General features: G+C 40.6%; 1 long non-coding RNA gene and 1 other non-coding gene across 7 annotated transcripts in view; one reads left to right on the top strand and one right to left on the bottom strand.

Moving 5' to 3' along the window:
• The window catches only part of LOC148003303 (uncharacterized), a 92,916-nt gene that overhangs the window by 11,621 nt on the left and 53,421 nt on the right, over window positions 1-27,874 (bottom strand). For 2 of the 6 annotated variants that reach the window (XR_015629317.1, XR_015629319.1), the window contains exon 3: window positions 16,600-16,649. The exons of 1 other annotated variant lie outside the window; for it this stretch is intronic. This is a non-coding gene — a transcript (uncharacterized LOC148003303). Of the gene's footprint in view, window positions 1-1,250; window positions 1,881-16,514; window positions 16,650-24,543; window positions 24,571-27,874 lie in introns of those variants that run through there. 3 more of the 6 variants (XR_015629318.1, XR_015629316.1, XR_015629320.1) reach the window with 3 other exon arrangements.
• Window positions 1,027-7,248, top strand: LOC148003304 (uncharacterized). The gene is made up of 3 exons (XR_015629321.1): window positions 1,027-1,189; window positions 2,978-3,208; window positions 5,222-7,248. It is a non-coding gene; the product is annotated as an uncharacterized LOC148003304 (long non-coding RNA).

Genomic DNA, 27,874 nt, shown 5'->3' with positions numbered 1-27,874 from the left:
AAACTTTGGCTTCCCCAGTTTAGACCTTTACCATGGATCAAATTTTATGACAACCTTACAAGAACTTAACATTAGTATCAGAATATCCGGTGTATTTTGCCTCTCCTTTTGGATTAGTTTGCTTGAGCAGCCTCCTTTATGATTAGAAAATTGTCGGGTAAAGTGATCTGTCTCTGTCCACATTTATTATGCCCTAGTTATGTAACCGTAATGCTTAATTTGATGTGTCGATGCTGGGCATGGAGAAGCATAAATGCAGATACCAGTGATAGACTTGGTGCCTCCCTGTCTGAGCACCTGATCATCTGGGGACTGTTACAGAGCTAATTGTCAGGTGTAAGTGCACTGTAATACAAGGCCATGCTAAGCTTCGAGAATAACCACCTCTGCCATTAGAACAGCCTTAAAGAGAAATAGTCATGGGCGTTTCTTAGTATGATAAATAGATTGCTAAGGTGGCCTAAGTTGAAGGGTACAGAGACAATGGAATATGAACAAGGTGTCAGACATATGTCTATAAAAAAAATAATAAGAAAACTTTGGAGCCTGGCTTGAGGTGTTGTATTCCTTAAACATGAAGATTTTTTCTTCAAATTCTACATTGTAGAGTGCTCTTTCTCTTCTTTGGAGTAAAGAAACCCCAGGTCTCTTACCACACAGACTGTGTGCACGTAGCTGTGCGTAGTGAGGATGGAAGAGGTTGTTAGGGCCACACTGCAGATGTGTAGGCGAAAGGTCGTGGGGAGACATAGAAGTCTCAAATTTTAAGCCATCCTGGGTTACATGATAGGACTGTGTCAGGAAAATAGAATAAAATGGAATAGTATTCTACAATGGCAGAGGAATATGGAAACAGGCCTCATTAAACATGTGCATAATAATAACCCAAACCAGATTTCTCCCTTGGGTTTTAAACTGGGAAGTTGTGAGATGAGATTGGTGCTAGACAGTCACCCACATATAGTTTGAAACACAGGTTAGGTCAAAAACATCAACAGCAGGGCCACCTGCTCCCCAATACCACAAGCAGTGACATCCGTATGACTACAAATTAGAGGGTGGGACAAGGTTTTGAATTAAAGTAACAGAAGCTTTTTGAATGGAAACAACAACAACAACAACAACAGCAACAAAAAGAATTTCAGGGCCCCGTGAAAACTGAACAAAAGTACTTAGCAATATAGGAAAGGTAAGGACAATTAATTTTCACAGTTTTCTTCTGGCTTTCCCTGTGGTCTACCCATGCCTACCCATTCGTTCCCCTTGGAGACTTGGTCCTTTGCTGCAACATGAATGGGAGAGAGCCACTTGTTCTTGTTGGTCCTGCCGATTCTGGAATCTTTCATTTCTTCAAGCCAGAACTGTCCCCTAATATTTGCTGATATTTACAGGTGAGAAAGGACCATAGAGATGGCTTAGGCAGTACGGTGCTTGCCACTAAGGCAGATGAACTAAATTTGATCCCTTCACATCTGGGAAGAAAAATACTTCTGCGGCAATTTGTCATCTGACCTCCACATGGATGGCCCCAGCCCACATCCACATCACCCCCACCCCCACACTTATGCACACAAATAAATAAAACTTAAAACCACATGAGAAATGTTTCCCTATAATGTTCTGGATTTCAGATTGGTTCGGAAACACAGAAACATCTGCTGGAACCTTCTGCCAACTCTATCATTCCCTTAGGTTAGACACATTCTTAAGTTTGACATACCCCCACTACTGTTGTATTTCTTTTTTGGTGCATATTAAATATAGAATATTGGGTTTCATTATGACATTTTAATGTATGTGAATAATGTATTTTAATCATCATCTTCCCCATTGCTATCTCTTGTCTGTCTCACTTCTCCCACTTGTCTCCCCCTCTTACCAAACAGTCAGCCTTATGACTTTCACATTTATAGATTTGCACATGAGAGAAACCATGATATTTTCTTTCTGGTTCTGTATTATTTTACTAAGTAATTTGATGAGCTCTAGTCCTACCTATTTTTTCACAAACATCACATTTTCATTTTTTCTTTCATCAAATATCACATTTGTCTTTAGCCATTCATCTGTCAGGCGCTATTTGGTTTGTGTCCTGAACCAGAACCAGGCTATAATGCACAACACCACAGGGAGGATGGGTGTGTGTTCATCTTTATCATATAATGACCTTTATCCTTTCTGATATAAGCCTAAGCATAGCAGTACCTGGATCATATGATGGTTCGAGGTTGAGTTTTGAAGTACATTCATACTGATTTCTCTTGTGACTGCATATTTTATATTCCTACCAGCGTTTATTGTTTTCTTTTCACTACATCCTCACCAGGGTTTGTGTGTGTGTGTGTGTGTGTGTGTGTGTGTGTGTGTGTGTGTGTGTGTGTGTGTTTTAAACCTCTTAGTAATAGATGTTCTAGTTGAAGTAAGATTTAATTTCAATGTAGTTTTGGTTTGCATTTCCAAGATGGCTTAGATGGTTGATCTTTTCTTGTGTGTATACTTATTAGCCATTTGTACTTCTTTTAAGAAATATTTCCTTGATTCCTTTGCTCGCTCATTGCTGAATTCTTGTTGGATTTTTGACTGGCCAGTTTTGCTGATTCTCGTTTCTGGTATAGACATGTCACTTTAGACAGGCCAGTGGCTTCCTGTAGCCTTCAATATAAGCCTGTTATTTTCCCAACGCACTTCATGGTACTGAGTGGGCCATACCAGCATAAAAATCTGCTCTCCTACATTCTCTACCAATCAGAGAAACGGAAGAGCTTCTGGACAGCGTATGCTGACTCTTTGACACCTCAGGGGGTGTCAGTGTTTCCACTCAGTCTCTTAGAAAGTCTCCAGCAGTATTGACTCGTGTCTAACCATCAGTTTCTCACATTCTGTCAGCTGCCTGCTCACTTCCCCACTCCATTTCCTCCTGGGACCATATCCAAAATAAGAGGCTGGTATGTAAGCCCCTGTGTTTGTATCTGTTCAGAGAAAAATAAAATGAACATAAGATCCATGGCCAATCAAATCCATCCTTTGGGGTTTCAACTGACTTCTGCGTTGTAGCTGCCCCTAAAGCATCACAGTCTCTGAGAATCCAGGCAAGGGATACGTAAGGACCACACATGAACCGTCTGAGGTCACCTGGAACTATTGCTTCCACAATGATTGAAAGTCTCTCTCCTGACCACAAGTCATTCCTTGCACGATTTGGGAGCAGGTAATGTGCAGTACGTCCCTCTGTCCATTCTAGCACATCTGCCTTTAGAAATAACATCTGATTGGATGCAGGCCTGCCCATTCCCTTGCCTCTCGCTTTGTCTGCTTCCTCTCCTCAGCAGAGTAGGGGAATTGCAACAAAGACCACCACTCCTCAGAGCCTGGAATGTTTACTCTCAGAGAGGGTCAAGGTTGACCTCCACTTCTTTCTAGTGGCAGGAGTCAGTAATTCTCCTGGACTCGTTCACAGATAAAACAGGGAGCCACCCCTCCTTCTCACCCATGCTCAATGGAGCAAGCGCAGCAGCTACTTTCCTTTCCTAAAAGGCGTTTGTAGCAGAGCCCAAGGACCAAGGCTGCAACTCTGACTTCTGGTAAATTAATTTATTATTTAAGCACATCTGCCTGTTTATTTAAAGATGTGCAGTGGCCTCCTCTTGTGCACTTGTGTGGAGCTAAACATCACACAGAGTTCTCAAGTGTGGCAGCAATTAGTCAAATGGGGAAAGATGCCGCTCCAGGATGTTCAGGGACACTGTACTTGATATTATTTAATTTGCTCAATATTACAATTAGGTAACTTCAAGAGCATTATAACCTCAATAATGTCAACATGCTTCCATTATCTTCAGTGTGTATATTATTTTTAACCTACTTCACACATAAGAATATATTAATGCATTTTTTTGGCTACTGGTAAAGTGGCCCTGTAGCAGGCTTGTGAAGGACTTAATAACCTTGTGGGAATGTTTCACTGATGAATATCTTAAACTTATTGGAAAATCACTTAGTGAGGGCTGAGGAAAGGTACTAGGTTATTATTGGATGGAGGAGAGAGACTGAAAGCGACAGGAAGACTGAGGGGCAGAGATGCTAGACTGACAGAAGTGGACGCAGCTGGGTTCCAAGCCAAAGGACCTGGGTTTCCAGCCCCAGCTGCATAGCCTGTTTGCAGTGTGAACACAGGAACATGGTTGAACTTGTTAGAAAATTGACCTCTTCATTTCCAGTTACAAAGTCTTGGTCACAGCAGTAATAATTACATGAGAATGTAATTTATAAGTGCTTGGCCAGAGAGGCAGAGGAACCTCAAGGAGCCTAGCAGATATGTGTCACTGTTATACAAAGCTGGAGCGAAGGTAGAGATGAGTATTGCTACTTCCTGTTGTCATCTGTCACTGTGTCTCCACGGCCTTTTATGGCAGGTAATATAAACAAGGAAACATGCTGACAGAAAGGGCAATTCACTTCTTCCACCAAAAGCCATGTAAACAGAGATGACAGTTGATCATTGCTCTGGGTCCCAGGCCCTGTCCACAGTGCCACTGGACTGTGCTGGAGAAAGTAGCCTTCTCGGGTGGGAGAGAAGTCTCCAGAAAACAAACTATGTGAGAGTCGTATGACCTCATACTGTGAGTGGCCAGTAAGCAGTAGCCAGATTTTATTTGCTTATTTGGGGAGCAACTTCTTCAGCCTCCGGCAGTCCCTGTTGTCCCCTCCTCTTTCTCTGACTGTTCAGAGGCAGGCATAACCCTGTGCCTGGATTGGTAAACATTTATGTAACTCCACTGCTTGGCACTGGTGTGAAATTACTGATATGTTGGGATCCTCTGTTTTCCCTAATTAGACCAGTGAGTGAGGGATTTGCAAAAACAATTCCAGAGACTCTCACTTTAATATTAACTAATGTGCACTTGGCCTACTTTTTGATTTTCCCACTGAACATATAGGGTCAGTTTCTCATCTTGCTTGGCACCCCTGTGGAGTAAGCTCAAGACTCAGAACTGCAATGTTTCCAGAGGCAATGTCCTCCCTCTCTTCTTCCCGACCCTGTCCTTTGCCTTCTACCAGGCTCTGTTTGCTGACCATTCATGGACAGACAGACAGACGTGTGCTTTCATGGGTGTACAGGACTATTTACAGAACTGTAGTGAACTCAGCTCAAGAACTAAACCTGTTAAGAGTTCTAGATATGTGTCTAGATGTGCATCTTTAAATATAAACTGACTTTCAGAACCTTGAGCCAGGAAGACAAAAGATCTCCATGAAGACCTGACAGAAGCAGAGTAACAACACTGACCTGGAGTCAAATGGTGTTCAAATCCTGGGCCTTGAATGGACTGTTTCTGCAATCACCCGCTCATCACTTAATGCCAACTCCAGAAGTAAAGAAATCTGTTCTTTAAGGGTTATTAGTTTATAGTGAATGTGAGAGCAAATTTCTGGCCATACCCCCCATACCCAAAAGAACTAAACAAATTACTATTATCATAGAATTAGTAACATTTACCTAACCCATCATTTCTGAGGGCCTCATGAGATCCTTGTACACAGAACATGAATGCTGTAAAAGGTAAATAAACATATGGCTTGGCATTGGGAAGGAGGGCATCAAAGGTTTCAGCTGATGGTGGGAAGGAGGGCATTGAAGGCTTCAGTAGGCGGTAGGAAAGAGGGCATTGAAGGCTTCGGTTGATGGTGGGAAACAGAGTATCTAAGACCTTCGGTAGGGGGTGGGAAGCATGGCATCAGCACCTTGAGTTGCTGCTGAGATGTGAATGCATCCAAGCTTTCAGTTGTCTATTTTGTCTTTTGAACATTAAACAGGCTTAGATTCTTTATGTTTCTTTAAAACCATTGACTTCCAGCTCCATGTGTACCTTAGGCCAAAGAAAGTCAAAGAAGGGAAAAGCAGAAGAGGAGGGAGGACAGCTCTGCAGGCCTGGTTCTCAACAACATTTGGTTGCCTAGAAAGGCTTCATCTTCTGGAACAATGTAGCGTATCACTCTACAAGGTTCCTTGCAGTGCTCACATTCTGCCGGGACATTGTCATTCTTTTCCCAAACTTTAGTTCTGGCAAACTGTCAGACTGCCTAAGCACTAGAAACATGTCAAGAGAGTTCTTGGACAACATAAAGTAAATATCTTTTTAAAAACTATGAATTCTTCACTTAATTCTGGATCTCCATTTATTATAGTGATGTGTGTATCAGTTTTATTCCCATAGCCTATTTGGCTTCAGAGTTTTGCCTAGCTCACTACCATGGCTCTTCCGTGAATTGAAATGTTTCCCACAGACCCTTGTTTTGAATATGCTTTCCCTACCTATGTGTATCATTCAGGAGATTGTGAGACTATTAGGAAGTGGTGCTTAGCTACAGTAAAAGGACACTTGGAAGTGGAACTTTGAGGGTTATTCCCAGCCCTGTGTTCTGTGGTCATCTGCTTCCTGCTCTACCCAGAAGTGAATAGCCTACCTTCCTGCCACCATGACATAAGCTGTTTCCAACTCTTCCTGACCACAGTGACATGAAATCTTCAGAAACTATGAACTAAAAATAAACTACACCCCCTGATTTCAGTCAGACATTGTGTTCACAACATTGAAAAAGTAATTAATACAGGCCCTTGTCTTGCTACAGTCCATTCTTGGGTTTTCACAGTCCATCTCTTTGTTAAGAAAGAAAAGCTAACTCTTTTCCCTGGTGATGTCCACCTCAATAGCAAGTGGCTCATGAAGGGAAAAAGGTATTTCATACTGCCCATCTATATTCGAATATCTTTGTATTACTCAAATCCAAAAATATTAGGGGGAAATATTTTCCTTCAAGGTTATCTCTCAGCTTCCAGATTCCCACAGTCACGTCAGCTACTGGTGTGCAGACAGCCAGCTGTGTTATCTCTGCCACACTCATCAGAGATGAACTTTTCAGTCCTGAGTCCTTGACTTCTCTGTCTTACTGCATATACTAACTTCTCTAGTGTCTGGTAATTATCTTGATGCTGTTGTAGGGATATGATGGTTTGGGGAATAAACAGCTGCTGAGCCAAATCACACCTCTTAATACCACACCATCACCACTACCATCATTCACTTCACCATCAACCTGTCATTCAACTCCATATAAACCTCAAGGCTCTAAGTACTGCCATGCTTCTTTATTTCATTTAAATAATCTTACACTATCTTTTAGTTATTATTTTTGCTCCAAATATACATATACACCATACTTATATCACAATGCATTCTCATATACCACATACACATATACACACAACACATACAAAATCACACACACACACACACACACACACACACACACACACACACACACACACACAGTTTCCATGAAGGTCCCTGGATCTTTCCTGTACACTGGGGAAATAGCTTCTATTATTGCTGGTTGGTGGTTACTGGTTATATCAGCTTGACAGCTTTTTTTCTGATAGTCCTTATCTAGGTCATACATAGAAATGAGAGACCCTGTCTATCTATTCTGGCACTGCCATATGCTCTGTGACCATAATGTCCACTCTGAGGGAAAAACAATCACACTTTTCTTAGTCTCGTTAGCCTGTGGCCTCTTACTTTGCTGGGTAAAGTTTCATCCGTTCTCCTATCCCACCTCCTTTATATTCCTCTATCTGTCCACTACTACCACTCCCTTCTCTCAATTTGCCATTCCTCCCTTCCTTTTCCCCTTTTCCCCTCCCTCCAAGTTTATCATCATCCTATCATCCAATCTCAGAATACTGAGAACTTTGTAAGATGCTAGAAGAATATATATAACCTTGTACAGAAAGGAGAACACCGAAATACCTAAACAGGGCGAATGAACTGTGTATACATATATACATTGTAATAATTCTCTGCCATTAACATATTCAGCAGTATGGTGTCACTGTCACCATCATCCTCTCCCTTGCCACCAATACCAGGAACTCTTCCAAAAGTAACAATGCTTCAGAATTAATGCAAGAAAATGAAGATGAATCAGAATTGAAATAGCTTGGAAGATTTCATTATCACTGTGAAGATATAAGAGCAAACAAGGTCCACAAAGGTAACCTCGAAGCTCCAGAAGTACTCATGTCAACTCAGACCAAGATGTCTCTTCTCTCTATGAAATTCTTTACCAAGTTCAAGCTGGTGGCAGCAAATAACATGCATTAAAGCAGCCTCTCAATGATAGCTCCTTCTCTTATTCCCAGGTAAATGTTAACTTTATAGAAATTCCATTTAACTAATGAGAAGGAAAACACAGTCGAAGGTAAAGGAAGTGCAGGTGTAAGGTGGCCCATTTAATGGGTAGAGAATTCCTCCCAAGCAATGGGCTTGCCGTCATTACTCCTACAGCTGCACAACTCCATATCTTAAGTGCCTGGAGGCAGAGCCCAAAATACATCCCCAGTTCTGATTGCATGGGAACAGCTCCCATGTTCTGAGAGATAACTAGGTGTTCACCGACACAATCAGATGGATGTTCACAGACAGCACACCTGCTAGTTCTCACGTCAGCTTTGTAGAAGTGTTTTTCTACAAAATGGCTGTGCTGCTCCTAACATCAAATAGCCCTGAAGTGGTAAGTAACAGTTCTATACTAGTTAAGGCATGTGTTGTTCAGAATGACTACATCACATGGCCCCAAACTTTGTAACATCTTCTCTTATATGTAAAAGCAATGTGGCATTGGTAAACTGTCTTTCCTCCCCCATTCCTACCCCCATGACCATTCATTGGATGTGGCCCAGTCAAGGGAGGAATCCAGTTGCCTTCACAGATGCGGCACCATCCTTCAGGTCCATCCCATTCCCAAATACCATCAGTTGTCTAGGGCCATTCTCCCTCATCCCTATCAGGTTATGGGCGCAGCATTTGCTATGTAGGGCTCAACTAATTCATAATGACATTTCTCTACCCATTTTCTCTACTTTATCTGTGAAACATTGTGAAAGGTTTTGAAAAATATCTAATTACAATGAAGTCACCTTGGCAGCCCACTTAGTCACCCCTCACATCGTTTCTGTCTCTGTCTTTGACCAATTGGCAACTCCATAAATTTTAGGTCATTGGTAGCAACACAAGCAGATACACTGTTGTATATCTGTCATTATTCTGTCATAGTCTGCATGGAAAACGAACAGTTTTCTCCCAATGTGTGTGGGGGTGGGGCAGTTTCATAACAGTCATAAACTTATTTTTGTAATCATGAGAGTTATTTTGTGTATTGATGCAAATTCTTCTTTGAACTACTTATAGACTCTCATTAATTAATAAATTAAATTAAATATTTGACACATGTTCACAAAAGTATGTTTATATCTTTATGAGACTTGTGATTCTATATTAAAAATCTTCAATTTGTTTATTCTTGACATTGCGATTGATCTTAATTTGGATTTCCTGGAAAGCAGAGACTAAAGTGAAAATTTGGTTATGAATATTTCACTGTGAAGGAAGAAGGTGTGTAACAGAATTTTCCACTACTATAACAAATTCCTGATATAATGAATTTACAAAAAGAAAGAGATTACTTTGTTTAGAATTTCACAGGGTTCGGCCCACGATGGGGTAGCCTAATTGCTTGGGGGCACACATGAGATGGGTCATCTTAGCAAGTTCACGTGGTAGAAGAAACTCCTCAGCTAGTGATGAACAGGAAGGAAGAAAAGAAAGGAAGAATCAGGGCCCAATGACCTAAAACCTCCCTCTAAGTCCCACCTCTTAAAGTTCCATTACCTCCAAACAACATTCTGCTGTTGGGCAAATGTTTAACACGTGGACTTCTGAGGGTCATAACAGCTCTGAACTATAGCAACCAGGAGGCCCTAGAAGTGTGTATTAATGGTTTTGGAAGATGAAAGGAAAACCACTAGTGCTCACAGACCTGATTACCCTGAGCACTGGAGCTCAGTTCCTCTGGGGCCTCTCCAAAGAGCTATTATAGAATACACACCTCAAAATTGCTCACACAGAAGATAGAAGGCAAGGCAGTTTCTCTGCTAAGTTCTATCTTCTTACTGGTTGAGGGTTACCTTTGGTGTGGTAACTCTTTGTAATTCCTAGTTCTATCTTTCATGCTCTTATTAACAGAAAAGAGCGTGGGACAGGAAAGCGAATAAATACTATTCTGTATAACTGAGGCCTCACATTGACAGGAACGCTCATAACCTCTGCATGAAGCCCAGACAGGCAAGGGCAGTGTGGAACAGGACACCCAGCCAACTGGATGACCAGCATAAGTGATTTAAAGCGGCATCATTTTATCCCTCTTCAACTGAGGACCTTCGTTCAATTTCCCCTGGCTTCCTGATAAGATCTAAACACATAGACTTGCAGACTTTGACCTTAGTCTCATTTGCCACCTCTACCTCTTCACGCCCTCTTCCTCCACCGTTCCTCCAATCCTTGCTATCTTCCTCCATACTATTTTAACTCTTTGTGTTAATTACTCATCCCATCTAGCTAATTCATCTTTAACTAGCACCAGAAGTATTAAATGGCTACCCATAACTCCTGTTCCATCTGTTGCCAATTTATTTTCACTCCTGACTTATGTCACTGCTCTGCAATTTGTTTGTCTTTATTACAGCATGAAGTACACGGGGCTACATTTGTATATTTCTCTTTACTCTCCCTCTCCTCTTGCATGAGTTCTTGGAAAACAGAAATAATGCCGATCTGTCTTCATTACACCAGTGCTGAAGAGCTTCTCAACCAAAGCAGGAAGTCAGAATAAAAGTTTGTTGTCTTAATCAAGTACTTGATCTGTAGTGCAATGTAAAGAGTTTGTGTTACTCGATATAGGCAAAACTATTCTGCAGGAACATTCCAGATGCTTTAAAAACTTGCCATTTATCCCATATATATTCAATCATATTTGAACAGAAAACATCTACTTATAACAGTTACTCAGGATGCCAGCTGATCTCCTAATCAATCTATCTCAGCATGTTACCTCATTCAGAAGTAGGGCCATTGCAAGCATCCTCAAGCATGACACCTGATTCTTGGGTGCATTCAAAAGCACGAGAAAGAAATGCTATGATACAAATAGCATATTTGGGAGGTGATCTCAGGAAGGAGTGTGAAGGAGCTGGAAAAGTGACACAGGGAAGGGAGAAAAAAGAGAAAGGAAACAAGGATGGAGGGAGGAAAGAATGAAGAGTATCCAAAGTTCAGTCACCAGGACTCCATGCAGAAAAGTTCTGCCTACGTTGTTCTGAGAAGTCAAATGTTACTCTGATGGGTTCGCTTTACATGTAACATGGGTTTTCTCTTGAAACTTTCAATACCCTCTTCTTGTTTTGAATATTTAGTATGTTAGTTATTATATAATTTCTCTGGTTTCTTTTCTGTTTCTACCTATTTGGTGTTCTTTCTGCTACTTGTATGTGTATGGCTGTGTCTTTCTTTATTTGAAGGAAGTTATCCTCTATGATCTTATTGATGCTATGATATATTCTATTAACCTGAGATTTTTTTTCTCCTTTATTATACCTGTTAAGTTGAGTACTTGGTCTTCTCAAAGAAAACTCTAGAAGCCAGAAGATACTTTAAGTTAATAATAAAAAAAAGGTCAGATTTTAACCTAGATTACTATACCAAGCAAAACTACATGCCATAGTTGAAGAAGAAAGAAAACACTTCCATTATGTAAGAAAAGCTAAAATAACTCACGTTCCGTAAACCAGCACTTCATAAAACACTAGAATCAATACTTCAGACTGAAGAAAAGAAAGAGCCAAGAGTCTACTAAAGGAGCGTAAACAAAGTATAGATACTGAAATACAAAACAGAACTAAGAATATAAACAACAATTTTGAAAACCAGCAATCAATATTCAACTTTTAATGATGATGGCTTCTAAATATTAATGCTTTCACCTCCCAAATCAAAAGACAAAGGTCAGCTGAATGAATTAAAAACAAACTTCATCTTTCTGTTATCTACAGAAACTTATATAACCATAAAAGATAAAACTCACCCTACCTTAAAATGAAAGGAAGAAATGATGTATTTCAAACAGTTGTAACCAGGAAATAATCTGGTGTCAGAAATCAGATATTTATTTATCTATCTGTCTGTCTGTCTAACACACACACACACACACACACACACACACACACACACACGTAGATCTAACATATCTATAGAGTATCCCATCCAGACCATGGGAGCTTCTTTAAAACACACCACAAACTGGGGAACAAAGAAAATCTTACCAAATTCAGAAAAATGTAATATCTCTGTGTACACTGTATGTAGTGATTTGAATGAGAACACTCTTCACGGTCTTATATATTTGAATACCTGTCCCAGTGGATGGAACTGTCGGGGAAGGATTAGAGGTGTGGCCTTATTGAATAATGTGTGTCCCAGGAAGCAGGGAAAGTTTTGAGTTTTTAGGCCCATACCATTCCCAACTAGAGCTTTCCCCTTGACCTACTGCGCCATGCCTGTGGATCAGCTTTCAGCTACTACTCTAAACCCATGCCATGCTCCCAGCCATAATAGTCACAGACTCACCTCTGACACAGTAATCTCCTACTAAAGACTTTTTCTATAAGTTTACTTGGCCATGGTACTTTGTCATAGCAGTAGAAAAGTAGCTAAGAAACTATCTGATCACAATTCAATAAAGCTTAAAATCAAATAAATCCCCAGTAATTACACAAACTCACGGGGATTAAGTAATACACTGGCAAATGACGAATCAGTTAAAGAACAAATAAAGAAATAAGTAAAAACATTCCTGAAATTAAATCAACATAAAAACACAATACATTATAATTTTGGAAACATATTAAAAGCGAATCAGATGGGAAATTTATAGCTTGAGGCATTTACACTGAAAAAAATCAGGGAGCACAAATAAGTGAATGATGAAACTTAAAAATTTAGGAAAACAAGAAAAAACCAAACCACAATTCTGTCCATGGGAAGAAATAATAATAATAATAATAATAATAATAATAATAATAATAATAATAATAATAATCAGAGTTGAAAGAAAGAAAACAATGAACAGAATCATCAATCTAAACAGTAGCTCTTAGAGAAGGTAAACAAGATTGACAGATCCTTGGCCCTGCTGACCAAAAGAAAGGGAAGATACAAATTAACAGAATAAAAAAATGAATAGGGAAACATTTCAACAAGAAAGAACACACTCCCAAGATAAAATTATGATAAGGGGCTACTTTGAAAACCTATACCCCATTAAATTAGAAAATCTACCTGGGTTCGGTCCCTAGCTCCGAAAAAAAAGAACCAAAAAAAAAAAAATTAGAAAATCTAAAAAAAAAAAAAAGAAGAAGAAGAAGAAGCATTTCTAGATTCATCCAAACCACCACAGTTAAACAAAGAGGAGAGCAACAACTTAAACACATTTATGGGGTTGGGGATTTAGCTCAGTGGTAGAGCACTTGTCTAGCAAGCGCAAGGCCCTGGGTTCAGTCCCCAGCTCCGAAAAAAAGAAAACGGAAAAAAAAACACATTTATAACCAATAAGGAGATCATAACAGTAATGAAGAACCTTTGACTAAAAGCCAGGCCCACATAGATGCACAGAAAAATCTACCATATTAAAAAAATCTTACTGGAAATACTTTTTAAATTATTCAAAGAAAGAAGTAAAGAAACAGACTCTAATACCAAGCTCAGGAAAAGAAATAACAACAATAAAACTACAGGCTAATATTTCTGAAGAAAATATATAGATGAAAAATCCTCAATAAAATATTTGTAAATTACATACAGTCATATCCTAAAATGATCATCTACCATGATTGAGTTGTCATTATCCCAGAGATACAGGGATGCTTCAAAATTTGTAAGTCAATATATGTAATAAATCATACATGGACTTGAAGACAAAAATTATATCATCGTCTCAATAGACACAGACAGGGCCTTTAACAACTTTTGTTTTGCAGCCTGCTTGCTTAGACTCAGCAGTGAAGGGTATAAATTCATCATTTTCCACACGCACCTCTGTTCCGCTGTCTTTCCTTCCAATTTTGTGAGTGCACGTTTGAAAGGCATCCGTCTATAAGACTCGTCTTTTTTACTTTCTAGCTGTTCAGGATCTATGGCAGAACCCTCAGACTCCTTTTTCTGCTGCCACATCACCCCCAAGACCCCATGGGTATCTCAGACTCCTCCGAGCTCCGTGGTGGGTGTTGGCAGCCACTGCCTCTTTGTTTTCTCTATTCTAAATTTTTGTCATGAATGCATACTTGATTTTGTTAAATGTCTTTTCTGCATCCGTGCAATGATCCAGTATTTATGGTGCTTCAGAAGCCAGAAACCCTGAAGCAGACCAATGAATATTTGCAAATAGAGCTGTCTGGGATACATATATGCACACGCACGCGCGCACACACACACACACACACACACACACACACACACACACACACACACTGCAGTTTCCAATTCCAATACAATGAACTACAGTGAATGAATATTCAATGGGAAGGTGGGAAAGGTAGAGGAAATGAGTCAGAACCAGAGACAGGACGGTGGTGGCAGATGGGAGAGAAGCCTGTGGTAGATGGGGGAACACATCGTTCTGAGTGACGCCAACAGGTTGCTGTGTATGGAGCTTGCACTGTGACTCAGCCCCACTTCGTAATATGCTGCCCAGCATAGGACTGCCCTGGCTCTGATTAACAAGATGTCCAAGATGAAGAATGGGTCATTTTCTGGAATGGACTGACTATAAAGGAATCTAAAGTTTGTGCTGCCTCTGGAGACCACTGTGGTATTCATGGTCTACTGTTGTAAGCTGTGGTGAAGTCCTGAGTTCTGGAGAATGTCTGTGGTCCTACAGCAGCCAAGAGTAGTGTTGATGTTCCTGGCTGGGGTTCCCAATGAAGACCATACAGATGTTCTTGGCTTGCACTGCTGCTGAGGACATGGTTTGTGTAGGCTCAGAGGGCCATGTTCATGTTCATAGTCTGAACTGCCATTGAGGGCCTTTCTGAGGCCTGTGCTGATGTGGATGTCTGAAGTCCACCCTGTTGCCAGAAATCCTAAGTCAATAACCCCTGTTCCTACTAATGGCAAAGGGCAAGGAAGCTACTTTTGCCATGATATCGATGATCTAGACTCACGGTTGGGAAAGGACATAAAAGCGCTCTCTCTCTCTCTCTCTCTCTCTCTCTCTCTCTCTCTCTCTCTCTCTCTCTCTCTCTTTCTCTCTCTCTCCCCCTCCTTTTCTCTCCCGGTGTGTGTGTGTGTGTGTGTGTGTGTGTGTGTGTGTGTGTGTGTGTGTAAAACCCATCCAAAAGTAACACCCAAGCTAGAAAGACATTGCAGAGAATTCTTAAAAATGTGATAAGGATGGTGAAGAGTCACTCTCCGCAATTGATGGCTTCTGGGGAGGAGGGAAGATGGGGTAAAGGACTCAGTTTTATTTAAGTGTCTAGCCACTGGGAGTTTGATCATGCTTCAGGGAGTATATGGGCAGCACAAATTGGACTTGATCTCTTTCTTATTTCCTTTTTTTTTCAATTTTTTTGTGGGAGATCATTAGGAGGTGGGCAGAAAACAGACCTGGAAAGACAGGAAAGTAAGTGTGCTCAAGGTTATTAATGTGAAATTCCCAAATAATGAATAAAATATTATGAAAAATATTAAAGGGGGTGGGGGATTTAGCTCAGTGGTAGAGCGCTTGCCTAGCAACCGCAAGGCCCTGGGTTTGGTCCCCAGCTCCGAAAAAAAAAAAAAGAAAAATATTAAAATAGTTTTGGCAGAAACATACCTTAACAATCAAAAATGTGTATGATAATATCACAGTCAACAACATCCTAAATGGAGAAAATCTGAAAGAAATGCTATAACAGGAGCAAGACAGGACTTCTACAATCCCTACTCATTTTCAGTGTAGTCTATGAAGCACTGTCCAGATTATTAGGACAAGAGATTAAATGCATAGAAATAGGGAAAGAAGTCAAAGTTTCCCTATTTAAGAGATACAGCTACAATATTATACAAACAACAAGAAAAAAAAAAAACCTCTCCCTAATTGACTATCCAATATCAAGAGGTCTGCCCTAAAGCTTGAAGCACACATATTCAAACACGCAGAACTGAATGGACTCAGTAGGGTTGCTCTAAAGAATTAATTAAAGAAAAGGTCAGGATTTTGAAAGACGATGAGGGGCCATGAGAAGAGTTAGACATGGGATAGGGAAGAGTGGGAATGATGTAAATGCAGTACTCATATGTAAAATCCTCAAAAAATATAAAGTAAATTTAACAACCAAAAGGATGATGCTAGCACACAGGACCGACCCCAGGAGCACCGCATCCCAAGCTCAGACCTTACCGCTTGGATGGTGCTTTTTGTAACTCAGGGATCTGTGGACAAGTTTCCAGGTCAAAGACTCCTGGCGCACTGTTGCTTACTGTTCCCCTTTTTTGAGATTAAGCAATGACCAGGTCCTGAGATGATCCATAGAGGATTACATTTGAACAATTTCATTACTTTATGAAACAACTACTTATATTCAGTACCATTAGTGCTGCCTAGGTGTAGTCCTGTATGGAAACGGCCCGCAGGAAACAGTTTGCTGTGGATTTTAGGACCAAAGTCACTTACGCCTGAAGTCTTGCTGCTCTGGCATCATGTGGCTCTTGAAGGAGATGTGTCTGTAAGCGGAGGATATAGTTATTCTCAGGTCCGCCTGTCCTGTGCCTTCTGCTCCATTTGTATGGCTTGTTCCTGACCCTTTCCAAGATTTGCTAAAGACTCCTAACCCGACTCCATCCCCTTCGTCTGTGATCCATTTTTTCTTTTTTCCCATCCCATTCTAGCTGCATAGATAATTAATTTAATACAAAGGAATCTCCTTTCATGAATTTGAGAAAAACACATGAAAATGTTCTATGATACATTGTATTATGTTGAACTGGGGATGTGCCAGACCTCAAAGCCAAGCAGGCCTTTCAGGCACAGCATGCACACTGAATGCTTCCACTGATCGGATGTAAACAGATGATTTTCACGGTGTCTAGCCGAGATAGACAGACTATATATTTTTCAAAAAGATTTCCTCCTCAGAAATGTCTCCATGTGCGAAAAACAGACCTTGTACTCACGGTCATGTTGGGATAAGAGTATAAACAATGAGTCATGGTGGGTCAGCACCACAGAGCTGCAGGGGTGGGACATGTTGAGAGTGCTGGAGTCTGCTAGAGTTTGTCAGTTTCTTGGGAGATGCTATTCTATGTACATTTGAGGAATGGAAAACTTAAAGTCTAAATATGCTGCTTTCTCTACTCTGCTATTCTCAACGAACCCAATACTTCAGAACATCAAAATAAGTTCATCTGTAAATTCTTCTATTCGCCATTTTTATGTAATTTTTATCTTTGTGAGGTGGAAAGCAGGAGGAAACATGGAACAACAATACACAATGTTCATAAAGCAGAAGAAAAGTGATTTTTTATAAGAAAATATTTCCATATTATGTTTTCCAGGGTCAGTGTAAACAATAGTGAATTAACATTTTTACAATTATGCACGGGGCCATTTACCAATGTTTTGTTAATTATGCAAATGTAGAGTGCTGCTCTACTTCTTCCTTCAGATCTATCAGTGCGCATCTGTCTAGCGAGTATGTCAGGAAGTAACCCCTTGCCACCATCAGAAAGATCCCCTTAACTACTGAAGTCCTGAAAATCAGTGCCAGCATTCACCAAAGGAATGGGGAGTGTGCTGTGTTCCTGATGTTGGTCACGTGGGTCTGTGGCTCAAGAGTGGAGAGGAAATAGAAAGAAATGGAACATTTACTGAGTAGCTACTAAAGAACTAATTTTCATTAAGTATCTAATCTAATTTTCATTATTAGCTCTTTGAGGCGTCTGCTAAGATGTTTATAGTTTTTAAAACAGCAAAGAATGGAGCTGGAGAGATGGCTCAGCAGGTAAGAGTGTGTATTGCTCTCGTAGAAGATCAGGCTTGATCCTTAGACCACATTGGGCAGGTCACAACTGCCTGTAACTTCTGCCTCAGGAGATCTGATGGTCTTTTCTGGAGCATTGACACCTATATTCCCATACACACTTGCATGCATGCATGCAAGTAAAACATGAAGCCACAGAGAAGTTTATAGAGAACACTATGGCAGAAGTTCCATGAGGGTATCAGCAACCCTCTCAGACAGGCCACAGAAAATGATCTTTCAAGAGAGACCCAATGTAATCAAAAAGACAAAAGGATAAGGTACGACGAAGAGCCTTATCGAAAACAACTGTGCCAAGACTAACAATAGCAGAAGCAGGTGACTGTGGTACAGATGCGAACAGACAAGTAAGAAGCTTAGTAGAGAAATCAGGAAGAGATGATGGTGCAGGAGAGCCTGGGTTAAAGCATTGTCATCTCTGCAGGTGGCAGAATGATAAGCAGAATTGGGGTGACCTTGTGAGAAGCAATTCTTAGACTATGTTTTGTGGCTGGGATAGAACTCATAAATTCAGTTCTGTTTCTTAACAAGGGAACTAAAGGTCAGGCAAACACAATCATAATGCTTAGATCAGAAGAATCATGAGCCAGAATGTCTATGCTATCTACAATGTCTACTTTTCATTGGAAAGATGAATACAGGAAAATACAGCAAGTCTCATATATATTCATACATATTCATACATATGCGTGTGATATATGTACTTTTCATATATATTTATATACATGCAGACATGTAGACATACATACATGCATACACACAGACATACCTACATAGAGGGAGACTCATATTTTTGTATTATTTTAACTATATATAGTTAGCTATGTAATATATATATATGAAGTTAATACAATGGCTTGTGTGTTATATTTAATATATGAAAACACCAAAGTAGCCATGATAATCATACTCAAGAACTAAAGGAAACTATGCTAAGAGAACAAAGGAAAGATTTGTCTGATTATACTTTAATGAAATGTCAACATATAAATGTCAACCAATAAAGAGATAGAAATAATCTCCCAATAGAAAATGGTAGAATGCAGTGGTAATAGTTAAAATAATAGAAAAATAATCTTAATAATAAGTCACACAGCAGCTCAGCTGTAGAGCGGAGTTTACAGAAAAAGACATTAGAGATCCTCAAATCAGATCAACATAATTACTCAATCTGAGGAATACAGAGGATGAAGAACCTAAAAATGTGTATCTCCTATGGGAATTATGATCACTATTACATGTATTTCCATTGCATGTGCTACCAGGACAGGAGAGAGTGAACCTGAAAGACTGAAGCCATCCCAAACTCCATTTAAAAGGAGTTAATCTGCACACTCACAAAGTTAATGAAAAACCAAACTGACACAACAAAAGACTTCACATCTATACATAACATATTTAAAACTATGAAGACAAAAATAAGAAGACCCTCTTGAGCAGAATTGGAGTGAAACAACACGTGAAATTGAAACTCAAAGATGGATGGTTGACTTCCCATCTGAATCAGTGGACGCCAAAAAATAATCGAAACTGTTGACCATAAAAACCAACACTGCAAAACGGCCTTTCAAATGCAACTGTGAACATGGCTACCATCTATGATGAACAAACACTGAAAGAAAAAGTTCTATCAAGTCTATTTTACATGAAATACTAAAGAGTGCATGACTTTAGCACTTGTAAAGCAGAGGCAGGAAGATCATTAGTTTAAAGTGAGTCTGACCTCTGTAGCAAGTTCCAGGGAAGCTTGAGTTACATAGTAAGACCTTCTCTCAAGGAAAACCTGGGTTCAATCCCCAGGAACCACATGATAGAAAAAAATATTTTTCTTCTGACATCCTTACGCATACCATAGCAGGCAGACTCACATACATTCACACATAGACACACAGACACACAGACACGCAGACACACACACACACACACACAAACATACACACACACAAAACAAAACAAATAAATAAACAAAAAGTATTAAAGTAATGAGAAAAAGGAGAGAAACACACAGCTCTATAGGATGAAGAAAAGTGACCGCAGTCCTAACTCACACATTTCAAAATCGAAGAGTATCAGTAGAGAGGAGTGAATGCCATCAATCAGGAATTGCAGACAGAAGTGAACTGACAAGGGGAGCCAAACGAGAAGCTTTATGTAACATTTTTCAGATATAGACTTGTTCTCCTTTCTTCTAAGCTTTCTAAACACATAATTCTAAAAATGTTTTGGCTTGCACTGTATGGTGATAGAGTATGTATGCACAGCCATGAGCACAGAAAGGAGAAAAGGAATGTAGCTGTACAGGAATAAAGTTTCTGCATTCCATGAAACCACGTCAATAGGAATCTAAATAGACCCAAATAATGAAAAAGAACTAAAATCCAGAAACAAATCCTCCTATGCAACCCTCCTCTCCAACCTCCTCTGTAACCTCCTAAGTAATCGTTATAGACAAGCGTTTTATGCAGTCTTCCTAGGCAATCCTTTGTAGCCCTTGTAGGCAAGCCTCCTGGGGAATCTTACTTTGCAGCCTCTGTTTGTGTATTAGTTTCCACAAAGACTATTATCTTCACCCTCGGAGGAAGGCTGACTGAAACAACAGGATATTTTAAAACAAAATGTTAACATGGAGGTGAACTGTGATGGGGAGGTGAACCATTAGAGCCTACAAGGGAGCTCCTTAAACTCAGGAAGTAGACAAGTCAAACTAGGAGCCCTTTAATCTGACCATATTCACTAGGCCTCACCTGCTTCTCAGAACTTATAACCATGTGAAGACTGCTGAGAGGCACACCCAGACAAGATGGACTGCCCAGATGAGGCTCAGGAGAGCAGAGCAGCCTGAAGAGGCAGAGACCAACAGAACTGCCTAGAATAGAGAGAACTGGGGATCTGCTAGGAAGAACTCAAACCAACTAAGCCTCATACAAAGGACACATCCTAACCTGCTAAGCTGTCTGCAGGTTGTATAGGATACTACAACTTTCCAGCTTCCGTGACTTGTCACTCATGCGGGGGTGGGCTTTCAGTGACACAGCTGATGGTAAATCTCCGTGCTTCTATCGGTAGCACTTCACCCATATTTCTGTTATATCAGGCCTCCAGCCCTAAGCAAAACTGATGCCATGGTGGAAGTGCTACTCAGGCCTTGGGGTTCAGCAGGTAAGCAGCAACACCTGACAAACCAAGAACAAAGGCCCAATTCATCAAAGTCTACGGTTCTGAGAAAGTCTCTAAACACACTGGCCTTGCTTTTTGGTTTCTGGAGTTTTACTTCTGGATAACCTTTCTTGCTAAATGAGGTGTTTCAACACAGGATACAGGTTTCTGTATTTAAAAGCTCACTCTGAGAAAGGTTAGGAACTGCATTTGGGTAGTTACTGTCTGACTAATAAAGATTTTTCTCTTGGCTTGAAGCTGAGTCCAAATGGTCTTTGCTCATGGATACTCCACAACTTTGTAAGTAACACCAATAAAACCCAAAAGTCCAAGTTGGACTTCGTTGGTATCCATACTTTGGTCTGTTATCAGTTCCCTATCTGAAGTGAGTAGTTGTTTGTTCATATTTCCCTATGAATAATCAAACACAACAACTTCTTATATGACCCTCCTATGCATGTCCATCAGTTTCTGATGGAATGATGACAGCTCAATGTATCAATAAATCCTCTATGTAGCTCCCTCCATCCCCTAAGCAAGGGCATGGGTTCCTGAGGGATTGCTGACAACACAAAAGGGAAAATAAAATATTTACAACAAGCTCCTGGACACTCAAGTGCAAAACTCAAAGTGAAGTCAGGGCCATTGTAAAAACTAAAACCATGCAAGTCAAGAAAAATGACGGGGAGATGCCTCAGTTGTTAACGTACTTGCCCATGAAACCATAACAGCTGTGACTATCCACACAAGACTGACACATAATCACTCAATCTACATCCCAGCACAGAAGGAGGAGAGACTCATGAACCCCTACCCAAGGCAAGGAGCTATTGATAGTTGATGACTTTTGGATGGAGCATTTAAGTTGACTGTTCTCTAGTAGATGTCTTCGTACCCATGTCTATATGTGTACTACAAATTGGGCACTGGGTTTTCTTAAGAAAACAATCACAGGAGGTAGAAGGAGGGAGGGATCTGCATGGGAGATGAGAGGTGGATGGGAAAGGGGGAACATGATCAGGTATGGTGGGGGGAGACCAGAGAGGCAGGCCAGCAGAATGAATGGAAATATGCAACCTCAGGGGTTAAGAGGTTGGGGAACCTTCTAGAAAGTACCAGAGACCTGGAAGGTGAGAGGCTTTCAGGACTCAAAAGAAAGTTCCTTAGATGAAATGCCCAACAGTAGGGAGACAGAGAGTCCACCCCCAGTAGAAAGACTGGGAGGACATCAAGTGAAGGGATTGGGTTGCCATCCTATAGTCAAAAACTGACCCAGAATTATTCCAGTATAAGAGAACTGCAGGGACAAATTGGAGAAGAGACTGAGGGAAAGGTAGTCCAGTGACTGGCCCAACTTGGGATTAATCTCAAACTATTATTGATGCTATGGTGTGCTTATAGACAGGAGCCTAGACCAGTTGTCCTCTGAGAGGCTCTACAAGCAGCTGACTGAGACAGATGCAGATACTTACACCTAACTTTTGGACTAAAGTCAGGGATACCTGTGGTTGAATTAGGGAAAGGCTAGAAGAAGCTAAGGAGGAGGGCAACCCCATGGGAAGATCAGCAGTCTCAACTAACCTGAACCCCTGAGATTTCTCAGACACTGAGCCACAAACCAGAAAGCATTCACTAGCTGATCTGAGACCCTTGACACATATACTGCAGAGGACTGCCTGGTCTAGCCTCAGTGGGTGAAGACTTGCCTAACCCTTGAGAGACTTGAAGCCCCAGGGATTGGGGAGGCCTGGTCAGGGGGTGAGAGTGGACGGATGTTCTTGCAGACCAGGGGGAGGAGGAATGGGAAGAGGAACTGTGGCAGGGTGGACCAGGAAGGGGGCAATGACTGGACTATAAAAATTAAAAGTAAGTTTTAAAAGGGGACATAAAGTTGAGAAGTGTTGTAATATAATGGGCTCAGGTGGAGTTAGGGGAAGATAAAAAGAGTGAACTCAAAATACATTGTCAAAGAATTAATAAATGTATAATTTGAAAGGGTACATGTAATATATATGGAAGTTATATGGACTACTCATTCTGATAATTCTACAAAGACAGAAGGCAGAGTGATGATTGTTCAAGGTTTAGAATAAGAAGAAAATGAGGGGCGATTGTTAGTGGCTTGAGGATTAATGGCAATACTACCAAATTAGACTATACTGATTATACTTTTAAGTATACTTTACATGAGTAAATTTATGGTATATGAATTATATCTCATTAATACTATTTGAGAATCACTTCTTGAACATCTATCAATACTTATTCCTGCGTCATAATCACATTAACCCCAAACACCAGTGATAAGTGTACACCAACAGTAAATGGCACAGCGAGATACGTCCAAAGCTACAACACAGGGTAACCAGCCAGAACCTAAGTGGACTTACAGCTCTCTCAATAGGAGGGAATTCATGCCTGTCAGTTATAAATTTCCTCAACTACATATATGGTTGGGATAGTTCTGACGCTAAGGTCCTGATCCCCTATTGTTTCTTGATCCTCAGTAGGAAGGGACAACTGCTGGGCAGAAGGGATGGGCAGGACTTCCCGGGTCCTGGGAGGCAAGTAGACAGATGCAAGGAGAGGAGAGGCGTTTTCACCAACCTTGGAGAGAGAAAAGCCACACAACCCTGTGAGATCTTGGGAGGAGCAACAGTCTGTGGCTTCTCCTACAGGCAGGCACTTGGGGATGTTGAGCAGGGACTACGCGTAACTGAGTTACTAAAGTTTAGGGCAGGAGAAAAAAACCTTAAAGTTTAAGTTTAGGAGAGGTATGGAGATAAGGGTGCTTTTCCAGGTGGAAGATAGTAGCGCCCAGCAATTGTGTTAAAGGCAAGTAGAAAATGAGCAGCGTGTGTGTGTGTGTGTGTGTGTGTGTGTGTGTGTGTGTGTGCGCGTGTGTGTGTTCTATCCGTGGACTCTGGGTGGGGGCTGCTAGTTCAGCCTATTCCCGGAGCTTAGACAGAGTAGCAGGAGCTACACACAAGAACTTATGGCTGCTGAGGCCATGGCCTTTAAAAGAAAACCTACTACCACTTGCCTAAACCAGGCTACTCTCAACTCGCATCTAAATACTTAACTTTCTATCCACAGAGAAGTGTATCTCTCCTGCCTCATCAAAGAAGCTTCTTTTTGAGGGCAATGGAGATCACTGCTAAAAGTCACAACGGTTCAAAATATGGAGATTAACTCTCTGTGGGGTCTCTGTCCCCAGTCAGTACATTTACAACACAACACCTACACATAAGGTTCAGAGAACATCAGAGAAGAGGGGCTAGAAAAACAGTAAGAGCCAGAGAACCACACATCTGTGACGTGCTTTGAAATTTCTCCACCCGATTTTCTAAGTTCCCGTGGTGGATCACCACCATGCCAGCCCCATGCATCCAAATTCCGCGGCTGGCTGCGGTGCCCCATACTTTTCTCTGGAACTCAGTTGAGTCGCCCTGTAAAGGAAAACACCACACGATCTTACTTCAGAATCAACAGGTAACACAATCGCTGGGCACAACAACTAACACCCTAATTAGTAAGCCATTCTAAATTAAACCCTCTGCGGGACCTTCTAAGTGCATTATGTCTTGTACCCCAAGCTCACCTATCCAAAAAGCCGCAAGTCCCTTTTCTTCTCCTCTCTTCCCCTTCTGACCTGGAAGTCCCACCTACTCCTTACCCAGTGATTGGTCCCCTGAAATCTTTATTCATTAGGGGAAGAGGTCCCTGCCACACATCTGCTTCAAGATAGTCTCTTCTTTAAAAAAAAATTGGAGGTAAATATGATAAAGGAATATTTTATATATATGAATAAATATAAATTAATGTAAATATAGTATTATTATTTATCTTTTGAAATTATAATTACACTACATTCACCTTCTCTTTCCTCTCTCCCTCCCCTTCTATATACCCATTCTTTTTCTCAAATACATGGCCTCTTTTTCATTAATTATTGTTACATACAGATATCTATATATAGTTAGATTATCCTAAGCATACAAATATTACATGTTCAATCTAAATAATGTTACTTACATGTATCTTTTCAGAGGCCACTTGATAGTGGACAACTAGTGTGTTCTTCCCTGGGGTAGACTATTTCTTCTGCTCTCAACACCCTTAGTTATCTGTAGTTCTTTGTGTAGGGTTGAGGCATGTGGCCTTTCCTCCATTCATGTTAGCACAACTATTCTTTGTTTTTTTTTCTTTGTCCATTGATGTTAATACTGGACCTGGTAGCAATGCATGTAATCCCAACACTAGAGACACAGAGGAAGCAGGATCCCTGGGACTCTCTGGCCTGCCAATCTGGCATACCAATAAATTCCAGTCTGATGAAAGACCATGTCTGAAAGGAAATGGATGACCTTCCTGAGAATAACACCTGAGTTTGTTCTCTGGCCTCTATATGCACACATCATATATAACTGTGTATGCACATATTTAAAAAGTATTTTCCAGTTGGAGAGTTGTAGTCAGACAATGCATATTATGAATAGTATTTTCTTCTTTACTAGTGTTTTGATTCAATGGATAAGTGAACATAGGAGTTGGATGGTGGTGACTTATATACTGTCTTCATTACAAATAAAAGTATCTAGAGAATGTAATTTGAATAGGTGTTGGAGTAGACGTGCTGTTTCTTGACCTCTAAAATTATCAGCAATTCCCAGTACAAGAAGTGTACTATTTGTTTCTATGTAGCAAACCCCTGAACCTGGAGTATGGACACAATGCTATATCAGTTATGAAACTTCTGTGGGTTGACTAGACAGTCCCAAAGGCTCTGTAGCTCACCCATAGAGTTCTGTTAGTTCTATGGTTTAATTTGATGGTTCTTGTGGTTCTGGGACTCTACAACAAAGTTCTAATAGATTCAGAGGGTGGCTAGACGGTCTGTGTGTCGGCTGGATAGTTCTGATAGTTCTTTAGGTTGAACAGACAGATTTCATGATTCTATAGGTTTATTGAACAGTTACGATGCTTTTGTGGGCTCATCACACAGTTCTGATAGTTATATGGGTCATCTGGATAGTTCTGACGATTCTTTTGATAGATTAGTGAGTTCTAGGTATAAGTTTACTGGAGAATTATGGGGGTTCTATAAGTTGACCACATATTTCTGATACCTTTGTGGGTTAGCTAGACAGTGCTCATAATTCTGTGAATTTGTCAGAGTTTCGATGGTCCTGTGAGCTGGCCATAAAGCTTTAATGGTTCTGTACATTTGTTGGACACGAGGCATTTTTCATTTCACCTGCTATCTATGTTCAGGTGACCTGGACTGGATGACCCTTTCATAGAGCATCCAACATGTCTGTGGCCATGTTCTCATCTTCGGTACTTTGGCTATTCTCCATATGGCCCTTACTCCATCTCCATCTCCATGAAGTTCTTCCCATCCTCTCTCCCTCCTTCTCTCTCTCTCTCTCTCTCTCTCTCTCTCTCTCTCTCTCTCTCTCTCTCTGTGTCCCTTTCTCTCTGAAACAGTCTGAATTTAAGTCCAACATGGCAACTAGATTCCAAGAAGGAGAAAATGAAATCTTCTAGGTCTTTCAAGAATGACACTTGTGACTTATATTGCACCAGTGCCCTTAACTGGTATAAACAAATGAGAATACAGATTTATATCCAATGATAGTAAAATGGAGTCCACCTATGATGGGACATAGGCAAAGCAGATAAGAGAAAAGAAAGAATTGGTGCAGCCCAGTTAAGAAGACCCAAACAGTCCTATATACCCAGTAACAGATAAAAGCTGAAGTTCATTCTGCATGACTCAGCTACTAACCTCAAGAACTAATCAGATAACAGAGAGAGAGAGAGAGAGAGAGAGAGAGAGAGAGAGAGAGAGAGAGAGAGAGAGAGATTCCTGAATCCAATCCTGGGAATCTCTCCGGCCCTGATATGAATGAGTAAAGGAGTACAGAAGACTCTAAGCTAGTGTTTTTCATAGGCATATTATTGAAACATCACTAGCTATATAGCACAAAGCAGAAGCCATGTCCTGTTCACAAAGCAAACCATCAGGAGGAGCATACACTTCCTGTTCCTCATTAGAGCTTAAAAAAATACAAGGATGTTCCTGGACAGCCCAAAGAAGAAAAAGATAAACACGCATGGTCTTATTTTCTAAGGTGGCATCAACTCTCTCCAACTCCATACAGTATTACTTGCAATCCCTGCTCTTCTTCATAAAGAAGATCTAAGTTTAAATAAGAAGATTTAAGTTGTGAAACCTGAAGATGGTTTACTTCAATGAAAAGTGAGAGGAGGGCCCCGTGTTGGGGGAAAGCATATGATTTTTAGATTCAGAAAGTCCTCAGAGCCACTGCTAAGTCAAGTTAGAATGCCATGGTTTGTCCCCTACTGCACTGGAGGACTGGGGATGTGCATAACTCCATTACTAACTGGTGAGGCAAATTCTGGATCACTTTTGATGTTTATTCCTAATGAGTGCAGACAATAAAACAGGTTCCTTCCATTTAGATATACTAATGAATATGGTTTTAATTTTAATCCTTCTTCTCTCTAAAGCAATTGCATTTCACTACCTGGAAATATGGCGGGAGCCTAAGAGCATCACAAATGTGCTTTCTCCCTGGGGTAATTCACCTGAAGCAGAAATTTGCAGGCAAGGAAGAAGTGAATAAACAGAAATTAAAAATACCACTGGGTGCCTCCTAGGAAAGTCTTCTTGTTCTCATTTTGGAATCCCACTGGGTCTAGAACATTCGATATCCAGAGTTGCTC

Source organism: Rattus norvegicus, chromosome 9 (assembly GCF_021556685.1).
Source record: "Rattus norvegicus strain SHRSP/BbbUtx chromosome 9, alternate assembly SHRSP_T2T, whole genome shotgun sequence".
Lineage (NCBI taxonomy): Eukaryota > Metazoa > Chordata > Mammalia > Rodentia > Muridae > Rattus > Rattus norvegicus.
Note: the sequence above shows the minus strand (reverse complement) of the source record. Positions and strands in the feature narration are given on the sequence as shown.